Source organism: Phocoena sinus, chromosome 7 (assembly GCF_008692025.1).
Source record: "Phocoena sinus isolate mPhoSin1 chromosome 7, mPhoSin1.pri, whole genome shotgun sequence".
Classification (NCBI taxonomy): domain Eukaryota; kingdom Metazoa; phylum Chordata; class Mammalia; order Artiodactyla; family Phocoenidae; genus Phocoena; species Phocoena sinus.
In genome coordinates, this window is record NC_045769.1 from 11,811,127 (window position 1) to 11,822,381 (window position 11,255).

Below are 11,255 nucleotides of genomic sequence, written 5' to 3' on the forward strand. Positions count from 1 at the left end.
TGGCGGGAGGATGTGAAGTGTGCCCTGCTTGGCATGCTTTCACCCCCAGGCCCCATCCTGCAAAGTAAGGTTTAATCTGAGAAGGAAGCCACAGAGAGGCAAAAACATCTTTTCTACCTTTTAAGAATTACTGGTATAATGGAACACTTTCCCAACTTTTAGCCCTGTGTTTTGCCAAATCTCCAAATGTTGCATGGTCAGATCACGTCACTTTGCCTTTGAAGAATGACTTTTGCAGAAATGCACCTTCATATTAGGCCTTGACATAGGTCTCACTCACCCAAGGGACTGCCACAGAGTAATCATTTTCACATTGCTGTAAAACACTCTTCCAACTTTACTGTTCCTTGTGCAAAATCCCATCAGTGCTAGAAAAACTTAATTTCACCTAATAAACACGTATGCTTTCTTCTGTTGAGAGCTGCTCAGCCATTTGGTTGCTAATTTTTCCCCCTTTACTACCAACTTCTGTCTTAAGTCATTTCTAGAACCGACATTACCTAGAAATGGGCAAATAATGTACAAATATGTGCCAATATAAAAAATGTTAAGTTAATTCAATTCAGAGAATACCTCAGAGAAGCTTCCTCACCTGCACCAGACTTTGAAAGAAAGTAATTAAGAGGAGGAAACGTATTTTAAAGAGAGGAAATAGCATGCATGTGCTGCTAGCACAGAGACAGGAAATATGTGAAATATGCTTAGGGAAGTTTAAGTTCATTAGGCCGGTCAGTTCTGCTATAGTGCTTGTTTTGAAACAAGCAAATTTGTTCAAATGCAATCAATATATATCAAGGAACAATTGGAGCACGATGCAAATTTTGCATCTGATTTTGCACAATTTCATCAGCAACAAGCACCAGGTGAAGGCAGCAAACTGCACCCAGCTAAAGTAAGCTGCATAGAAATTCACCAAATGTACACATTTGCACACCTCAAACACCTACCAGCTACCTCAGTTCGCTGAGTATTTTATGAGTTCCACCCATCCACATCTGCAATTATGACTTGACATCCAATCCAGATAACCCTTCTTCCACCACTTGACAATAATTCACAAGCTGCAGTCCTTCTGACAATCGCTTCTGAAAGCAAAGTTCAGGACTTTTTGAAGGTAAAGTGCCATATTTCTTATGTACTTCTGCATTTCTTAAGCATTTAACAGGTGTAAAACCGTGCTGTCATTTTATTAGGTTCCTATCTTTTTCTTTTGTAATGTGCCACTGACAACCTTTTTGAGTGTTTTGCTCCTAACACCCTTTGCACCATAGCTCTATGGTTTTTATTGCGTGATTTCACATAGTATGGTGGTTTTAGGAATGCCTATGTCACTTCTGGCAGAGCTGACTCTTCCTCTAGTCTAAAGCATGTGGGAGGGAGGACAGCCTGCACCCAGGGACTGCTGCTCATTAGCCATTGTTATCCCACATCCACTTTGTGCTTTATTCCTACCATCCCATTCTTTAACCAAAATCACCCAAGTTAGAAGCTCTCATCACTCAAATATTTAAACACCACATTCTCTGAACTTTCTTGGGTAAATTAGAATAAAAGGGAAAAATTCTCTTTCAACCTAGCAAATATGCCCACTATTTTTCCCTTTATGTCTTCTCTACCAAAAGTTGTTTTACCTTCCTTCACATGGAATTTAAAACCAAGGTTCATTTAATTTTGGCATTTGTTTACTTGACTTTATGTCCTAAATGTGCCAAGGTTTCGTGTCTGATTATAGTTATTCAAGGACACAGACAACATCTGTGTTTGGTCAGATGCTTTTAGTAAGAGATATCAGTACAATATTCAGTTCGAGTGTAACAATTTCAGCAAAGAAGTAAGGGAAGAGTGAAGTAAGAACCCAAGATCAGATGCTCTGACAACACATGAAGCTCAAAAAACCAACTGCATTTACATGCATTGTGCATGTTTCACTTCTAGACAGCATACAAGGTCAAACCGCTGTCAGTTACAATAAGCTTCCAAGCTTCTGGTCAATTATCGCGTTAATAACAAAAGACAAGGCTATGACATCATTACAGTTATAATTAATTTACACAGATCAGCCTCCTGTTAATCAAATACATCTTTAAAAGCATTTAATTATTTTTCACCTAGAAAGCAACACTTAGCTTTGTTAAATGAAAAGCAACCTGGCTGAATTCAACATGAGAGGCTGTCAGACTGCTTTAAGACATAAATGACAAAAGGCTTCACAGGGCACACTGCAATACAGGAGCTATTGCCATACTCACAGCAAACAGAAGCACGAGATGATGGATAACACAACACATTTGAACAGTTTCCAAACATAAAGAAGTTGTCAGGGAACTTGGGGTAAACAGACAGATTCTGGAAAAAGAAACGTCACAGTGCTTTTTGTCAAAATGATACACAGGGCTAGCAATATTAACGTTTGCAGTAGAGGTCAGTAATTAAGGTCATGGACTTTGGTAAGAGCTCCACAATACGCCAGCCATGGGACCTTAGGAAAGTTATTTAACTACTGGTTCCTCACCTGTACGAGGAGATAATGCAGCAATATTCAGTGTTGTGAGGATTAAATGAGATTATATATATAAAATCATAAATTGGGAAATGATACTGTTTTTAATGCATATCAACACATAAAATAAGGCTTAAGATTAAAAATTTTAAATAGCTTTAAAGTGTCTTTATAACTTAGTAACCAATTAGCATTTTTCTGGGCTCTGATCCTACATTTTTAAACTGCATCATGTGATTCAATTACACATACATTTTAAAAAAACAGTATGATGGGGTGTGTGGAAGGCACATGAAAATAGAAACGATTTTTTTTAACTAAGATAAATTTTGTAATAAAATCTCAAATCAGAGTTTTTGTCAACATTATCTTTAAATGACCATTACATTTGAGAATTTAATGAGCCTCCATTCTAGGATTAAAAAAACTATATGTCAGATGGCAAAATTTTTTATTTTTCCCTCCTTTTTAAAGGGTTATAGTCTTAACAGAAATGATTAGATTATCTTTATACGTGAAAAATGGAATACTGGATTTTGTATATAATCTTGACTTTTGCTCCACAGTGAGGTGAATTAGTGCCAACTCCAATTCTGATCCATCACCGCTTATGATTTCCAATATCAGTCATAAGCTGGTTCCTTCTCTCACGGGCTACAAGTTTTAGTTTAACGAGGGCTCATTAAAGTTCTCCAACTGACAGCCCTGCAGACGTAGGTCCTTAAACTAGGAGACGTACAGGGAGCAGCAATGCCAGCATCCCACCATCACTCCCTTCAAGAAGATTTAAGTAATTCTATTCTGAGGTTCGCTCCACACCAGATTTCTTTGTTTGTCTACCTAAAGTCAATGAAAAAGTGATAGCCATAACCCCATTTAAACTAACTCATGTAAGAAACGTTAGTGAACTATTTACGTAACTGAAATCCTCCCAACACAAGAACTGGCCAAGAGGGGAGAAGCATGCTAGGCGTCAGAGCTGTGCACGTTCCACAAGCACACAGGATGTCCACTAATTACCAGGTGGTGGGGACGGCTTGGGCTTTGTTTCCTTTCTTTTTCTCTGCCCAGCATTAACACCTCATTCTTTCAGTAACAGGTAAGAGACGCCTCTCACCCCCATTGGATGTGGTCCGGGGCGGGGTGGGGGGGGGACCAGAAATCCAGGATGCCTTTCCTACACTGATTCAAGGGTAACAGTGACCGAGACTGGAATAATAACTCTCTTCCTGGAATCTAACACTTTTGCAGAGACACTAAGACCAACAAATTCTGCATCTGATACTCAGAACATTAACTTAAAGAATTTTCCAGATCTATCAAAGTCTACCCAAGCCTCAAGAGCTCATCTGGCTGCAGTCCTGTGGTTTGGTTTTTCTGTAGATTTTCCGAGCTCATCCATATACTTCCAATAAACCTCTTGTTCTTGAATAAGTTATCTGGATAACTTAGTTAACTTAATTTCTGTTGTTTGTAGTCAAATAATCCCACACAGATACTAGGGAATTTGCCAAGGGCTGGCAGCAGATCCTAGTTTATTTCAAGCATCACCAACTCTCATTTTTCAGAGTACATACAACACTCTAGCTAACAGGAGAACCAAAACATGGAGGGTATACAAACAGCATCTCAAAGGTCTGCCACAGGCTGAACATCTAGAAAGCAAAAAGGTCCCTTATTAATACAAAATTAACATTCCTTGGAAAGAGAAAGAGGAAGCCCTGAATACTTCCATGTGAAGGAACTTCTACTACATGAGCAGCACACACTATTTATTCCTACATCTGTTCAAGCTCAGCATCACAACTGACTCATTAAAATACACATCCTTGAAAATTTCTGGTATCTGTAATATAAAAAACACAGCAAAATTTCTTTAACAGTGTTGCCCAAGGGACTTTCAAGAGAAAAAATTCCAAAATTAGAAGTGGCTGCCAACACACACACACCCTTATATATTATTTATATAAAACTGAAGTCATTGTAATATGTATCTAACTTTCATTCATACTATCCTGATATTGTGACTTTGGATTAAAAATGCATAAGTGGGACTTCCCTGGTGGTCCAGTGGGTAAGACTCCGTGCTCCCAAGGCAGGGGGCCTGGGTTCAATCCCTGGTCGGGGGTACTAGGTTCCGCATGCTGCAACTAAGATCCAGTGCAGCCAAAATAAATAAATAAATTAAAAAAAAAAAAAAATGCATAAGCAAGTGAACACTGTGGAGAAACAGCTGTTGGTGTAATGACAACATTCCTGGATCTGAAGCTAGATATGGGGTCAAGTCTGGATGCCATCACTTACTAGCACGTGGCCTTGGGCAAATCACATAATCAGTCCTGCTGAGCTTCAGTTTCCTTATCCATGGATGATGAAAACTCCACTTACTTCCTGGAGTCATCAGAAGAAGAAATGAAATAGCATATTATGTAAAAGCACACAGCAATCCCCAAAGTTTGTTTTCCATTCTCCCTTCCTCTCCATAAACTAATGAGCCTTTTGTCCCCATGGAACTAGACTTTATTGCTTTATAATTATGATGCTCATGTAACAATGTCCAAGAAACGAGATGGTAAATAATACCAACATGCAAACCTGAATGTACACATTGTTAGTTGGCTACCAGCTAGATTCCAAAGGGCTCTTGCACACTATCTATTGCTTCCCAGAAATTTGATACATTATCTCTTCTGAATACAGCCAGAATTATCCACAGGCTTTGAAATATCACCATCATGATATTGCAGAGAGCAGCTGGTTGATTGAAAGTGACTCCCCCTCCCCCATGCTCCAGCTGTCACCAGGAAACCCTCCTCAATGTGTGAAAAAGGACAATGTGATATTACTACTATCGCTATTAAAAACAATCTAGCTAATACTTAGCATTTGAAATTGTTTTTCTTATGAAAGCTCACTATTAACTAAAAATTAACTCTTTAAGAAAAACCCTTTACCATATAAATGCAAACCAGCTGCTTTCATACAACAAAATACTAAAGGACAGTAAACACAAGTAATATTATTTCCATTGACTCCTTGTTTCTTTTTCCTTGAGTCATTTGTAATGCTAAACAACAGCCAGTTAAAATATTAAAGTTTTAACCGTGGTAACAGCTGTCACAGCTTAGAGGGATTTAAAAACAAACAAAATTGGGCTTCCCTGGTGGTGCAGTGGTTGAGAATCTGCCTGCCAGTGCAGGGGACATGGGTTCGTGCCCCGGTCCAGGAAGATCCCACATGTTGTGGAGCAGCTGGGCCTGTGAGCCATGGCTGCTGAGCCTGCGCGTCCGGAGCCTGTGCTCCGCAACAGGAGAGGCCACAACAGTGAGAGGCCCGCGTACTGTAAAAACTTAGATGATTTCTCAAAAAATGTGCATAGATTCCTCCCTATTTTTATATAATATGGGTCGGATTGAAGGCTGGATTTTTTTTTCTAAATAATATAATCTCTCACTTCTCTACATGAGAAACTATACATATGTCTGACATTGCTGATAACCCTGGGAGTTGTCTTCAGAACAAGTTTGTGGATCCCACTCAGGAATTCTCAACACCTGACTTTTTAGGTACAGCTCATCTCCTGAGGATTTCTACCCCACAGATGGTTTCACACCCTGTCACACGGACTCCTTGAAGTGTCACTGCAGGAGGCTCCCAGCAGGCAGGTCCTATGCCCTTCAACCCCTCTTCTCTTAAAACCTCTCAGCTCCTGAGCTTTACAGGTAAGATGCTGCTAAAGAGGGTCCCCTGCTAAAAAATCTGAGGCCCCCTGCTTAGATGACTAGAGCTACAGCATAAAAGGCCATCTATCTTTCTAAGGCGTTTCTATCTTTGTAATGGTTTTTAAAAAGAATTTTTACATACACATGCATTTACCTAATTTTACTTAAATGTATAGATTATTTGTCCCTACCTCCATATTATAATACATTGCCAAGTAAACGAAATTATGACCTAGTATGACACCTTTCAAGTCGTTTCCATGCTCACATATTCATATGCACTATATACAGAAATATGAGATTTTTTGATCATTTTTTAAAATGGAACATAAAACTCTTCACTTTCCAATCATTAAGCATCCATATTGAAAAATAATGATTTCAGAGCTATAACAGCATTTTCTTATTCTTTGGTGCATGTCTTCAGTGAAGTCTCATCTCCTGTAACAAAGTGCCCCCTTCTGTGGCTGACTGTCCCCATTAACTAACTGTAGATACTTAAACAGTAATCACCCGCTGACCTTGACCTTCCAGTAAACACTCAAAACAATTTATGAAAGTTGCTCTGTTATGCTGATAGAACTGAAAATGGTGCCTTTCTACCAGGTTTAGAGTTTTAACTTTCTCCAAAGTGCTTGCTTTCTCTCATTCACAATACTGTGAAAGCTCTTCAGCATTTTGCTTAAAAAGAAAAGCAGCACAGTCAAGTAATTAATAAAATTACATTTATAAAAATATTACGAGGAAATGAATGAGATCAAGCTAGGTTTGAGGTAATAACTACCTTTTCTCCCCTGTCCAACATGCACCAGTTACTGAGCCTCTCGGCGTTAACAGACATGCTTTCCACTTGATTTCATTTTATTCACTGTCCTGAGGTGGTCACACACCACGACTCCTACTCTATAGGAAAGGAGATTCAGGCTGGGAGGATGTAACTTGTCTACTGGACACAATCAGTATGTAGTAGAGGTGGGGTTCAAAGCAGGGTGTGTGCCTGACCCAAAACCACCGCTAAAGATCAGCCTCTCTGACACAGTGAACAAGAAAAATGGGGTCTTTGAAAAGTGAATACTTCATGATGGGACAGTGTTAATCTAGCATTAACAAAATTATTTATAGGGTATAAATATCCAAACTGACTCACAGTTATCTGAAAACTCACCCACAATACCCAGGAGCCACGGGTGGCCTCGGGAGCAGTGGACTCTAATCAAAGTGACCTGCTGTTTCGGCCATGGGGCTACAGACTCTTCTCAACATCACAATGAGTCTAGGCTTTAGGTCAGCTGCTTCAAATCCCAAATATTTCTCTTTATCCCCCCAACACCAACCCCCTGAAAAGGGGAAGGAAAAAGCTGTAACACTGCAGCTGACATTCTGTAAAAACAGCAGATGGAGGGCACATCTAACTTAATTCCTGTGATGCTTCCAGAAAACACAGGTAAGTAGATATGATGAGAACTTCTTTGCTATTGTGGAGCTGTACGACACATGGGGAAAAAAGGACAGAAACATCTTCAGTTTTGTCTCTCGTTTCCAAGTCACTGCTCTATAATACTTCTCAACTCTAAGGCTAAGGCTGATCTCTGATCAGTTATCCACTCTACTTTCTTTACCAAATTCTGGGTCAAAAGAAGGTACAATGAAGCTGAAAAAACCAAAAGGCCAAAGAATTAAAAACTGCTCTTTAACACAATTACTAATGCAGTTCTTAAAAATACTACAGCATTGGTATTAACTGAATATCCTACATTCGACAGCCTCAATCGTATACAATATAATGAGAATCCATAAAAATAAACTGCCCTCTAAGCAGCAAAAGAGGCACAATATCTGTGCACTACAACTCACATCTAAATCAAGGAAGAATCCTTTCAGCACAATCTATGTACTTACTTTAGACAGTTCCAACAAGTTCCTTAATAACATCTCATCTTTGTTTTCCACGTGTGTTAAACTCTTTTCCGGCATTTTTACACTGAATACTTTCAGTCCTATGAAGTAACCTTTAACTAATTTGTCCCAGGTCCTACACCTAAGAAAGGTTTCACCTGGATTCAAATTCCATTCTGTGACTTCACAATGGCTGTTCTTTATCACTATGGCCAGTAATTCTCAAACTTTAGCACACAGGTGCCTTGGGATCAATTCGAAGTCTTGTTAAAATAGATTTCTGATTCACTAAATCTGGGGTAAGACTCCTAAATTTGCATTTCCAACAAGTTCCCCGCTGACGTTGATGCTGGTAGCCCTGGAACAATTTGGGAACCCAATGCACTGCCTTCTTCTAAGATTATTTGCTTTCCTAAGCCCTGCCACACCAGCAGCAAATTAGAAGTTTTTAGATTTAAAGGTTATTAGGACAGCAAAAAGTGGCATATAAATGTGAGATATAAGACAGATTTTTAAGGAGCAATTCCAAAGGGGGAAAAAAAAAAGAGCAAAGTCCAGCTGTCACTGCAAAGAGACTAACCCATCTCGATGACTCAATCATGACTATGCAATAATTTATTTTGACAGTAACACTGAGTTTATGCTCGGTTTGGAAAATCATATAAGCATGTGATCCGTTTTTGTAAAAGTTTTTAAGGCCTGGACAGAAAAGGATTAAATACTTTTAGTGTATTTCCTGTCCCGTATTAGGAGAAATACCACTACTTAGATTAGGATTAGGATTGTTTGCCACACACTTGTTCTGAGAAACAGAGTTACTCTTCCAAGAGAAACTGAAACTACAAACTGTCGCTGATGCAACGTGCCTTTAAACCACACCCCCCACACCCCACCCCACCCCCGCCCCGCGCCTGCCAGAGCCAACGCCATCCACCCAGGGCCTGGGCACGTCGTTCCCTGTGCGATCGGCCTCAAGCAAAGACGGGAGTGAAGATGAAGAGACCCCCCCGTTAGACTCGCTCCGGGAAACTCCCTCCCCGTTCTCGGACCTGTTGAGAGCTCCCACGGAGCGGAGGCTGCGCCTCCAACCCCGCCCCCGCCTGGCCCCAGGGAAGCCCACGGCCTCCCGCAGCGCCGCCGCAGCCGCCGCCGCCGCCGCCAGCGCCCGCGGCCCTGGGAACAGGCGAGAGACGCGGCGCGCAACGGACGACAGCAGCGGCGCCGAACAGACGCGAAAACTCACGCTCTATACGGCCCGCCTGCGTCCCCACGTCTTCGCGACCACGTGCGTCATCACGCACGGGCGCCCGCTCCCGGACGCTCCAGGTCCCAGCGGCCTGAGGGGCGGGGAGAGAGCGTGGTTGATTTCGCGACGCAGCTCCCACGGGCCCCGTGGAGGGTGGGGAGGGCCGTAAAGCGGGGCGGGCGGGCAGCGGCGCATGCTCAGTTGCGCGCGACCGCGCTCTTTTTTTCCCCGCGGGCTGGCACCCAGGACCGCGTGCGGTGGCGGTGGCTTGGAGGAGGCTCGACGGTGAAAGGACCGCGGCCGAGGGCGGCGTGGAGGGCTTGTACTTTCTACTCGTCCTCCAAGCTCCGAGTGACACGTAGATAATAATATTCCTTCTGCCATAAGTAACTATTGGCTGCCCACCGTGGGTAACGCAAGCGAACGGCCTGGCCTACATTCGAGGGACCGGACGCGGGATGGAGATGCGGCGGCTGGGCCGCGTGGCAACTGAGAAACTGCCCTACCGGGCCCCAGCCCTGCCGCAGGCTCAGGACCTGTTGCATGGAGGAGTCACATACTACCTGTGAAATGCATGGCGGAAGAGACAGAAATCTTCATGAGTTATCAGACGGCTGGAGAGCGGCCCATCACCCATCTCAGGGCGGAACCCGCGGTTACAAAGCAGGCCTGCAAAACAAGGTCGTGGGTGTACATTTCACAACCCAAAGTCTCAGTCTGAGGCTGCATTTCTATGTCTGTCTGTCCGTTTAAGGCTTTAGGTGTTAAGTATTTCTGTGAACGTATCATTTGATGCAATTTTAATTATGGGTCTGTTTCTGCTCTGAAACAGGTTTTATGTTGGGTTGTAGGAGTCAGGTTAAGTCAAATGCTGTATTTCATGCAATATGAGAAAACTATCTTATTTGGTACGGAATTTTCTAACAACTAGGGGGAAGATGCGTCTTTTCCAAGGACGAAACCAAGTGCAGGTGGTTTTATGCTGCTCTGTATTTATTGGAAGTTGTGGCAGCTGTGTTTAGATAGTCTACTTAAACAAAAACTGCCTGAATCAGAAGAGTTTTGACTATCTTTTGTTATTGTGTATTGCAAGAATTTTTCATGGAAATGTTTATTATGGAGTTTGGAATTTAAATGAAGATTTGGCTCACGTGCAGAGTATATAACAGACGTTCAAGTGATAAAGAAGAATCTTAGCAATTTGCAACTATGTTCCTTGAGCCTTACAAGTTATCCGTTTCTTCTGAAAACAATATGCTGATCAGAAAGTTTGGCTGACACTGAGAAACTGCATTTCTGGAAATAGAAATTCAACTGAAGGGTGGAGGTGAATTGCCAATAGAAGTATTTTGTGTATTTCCCTAGAAAAAATAAAAGTAATTTCTCAAAAAGAAAGGATTCCCTTTTATCCTGATCCATGATATTATGCATCAGTTTAATTAATGCTAATCCTTATCTTCCATTCTCTAACACCATTTACACCTTTCTATAATTGCATCATTTTTCTTGTCCTTATATGAATATATCAAATACAGACGTGATTTTAAGGGAGCCACAAATCAAGAAGTCTCAATACAGTAATCTCATAAAAATGTCTTTGTATATGGGGATTAAGAGTATACTTAGGCAATTTTATTCAATTTCAGACATCAGTGAAAAATTTCATACCCATTTAAGAGGAAAGAAAAAGTCTAGGTTTTAAAAAATGACCTTTTTTGTCCTATATGATTCATTGATCAGACAAGAATTTTTTAAAGCCTATTGAAATCAACACGTATCATACTCAATCCCCATTTAAACTGACAAACAGATCACTTGGATAATAATTGTATATCTTAAACATTAACATATGTGGCAATCAGCAAGATCCTTCTACTGAGGCAAGGCTTCA

General features: G+C 41.2%; 1 protein-coding gene across 7 annotated transcripts in view; it reads right to left on the reverse strand.

Moving 5' to 3' along the window:
- RHBDD1 (rhomboid domain containing 1) overlaps positions 1 to 9,497 on the reverse strand; it is a 127,677-nt gene extending 118,180 nt beyond the window's left edge. For 2 of the 7 annotated variants that reach the window (XR_004350631.1, XM_032636658.1), the window contains exons 1-2: positions 9,362 to 9,485; positions 4,805 to 4,891 (exon numbers count right to left, since the gene is read on the reverse strand). The gene's annotated coding sequence lies outside the window, so the exon portion shown is untranslated. Of the gene's footprint in view, positions 1 to 4,804; positions 4,892 to 9,167; positions 9,317 to 9,361 lie in introns of those variants that run through there. The other 5 variants (XM_032636663.1, XM_032636662.1, XM_032636660.1 and 2 more) reach the window with 4 other exon arrangements.
- Between the last annotated feature and the right edge of the window lie 1,758 nt (positions 9,498 to 11,255).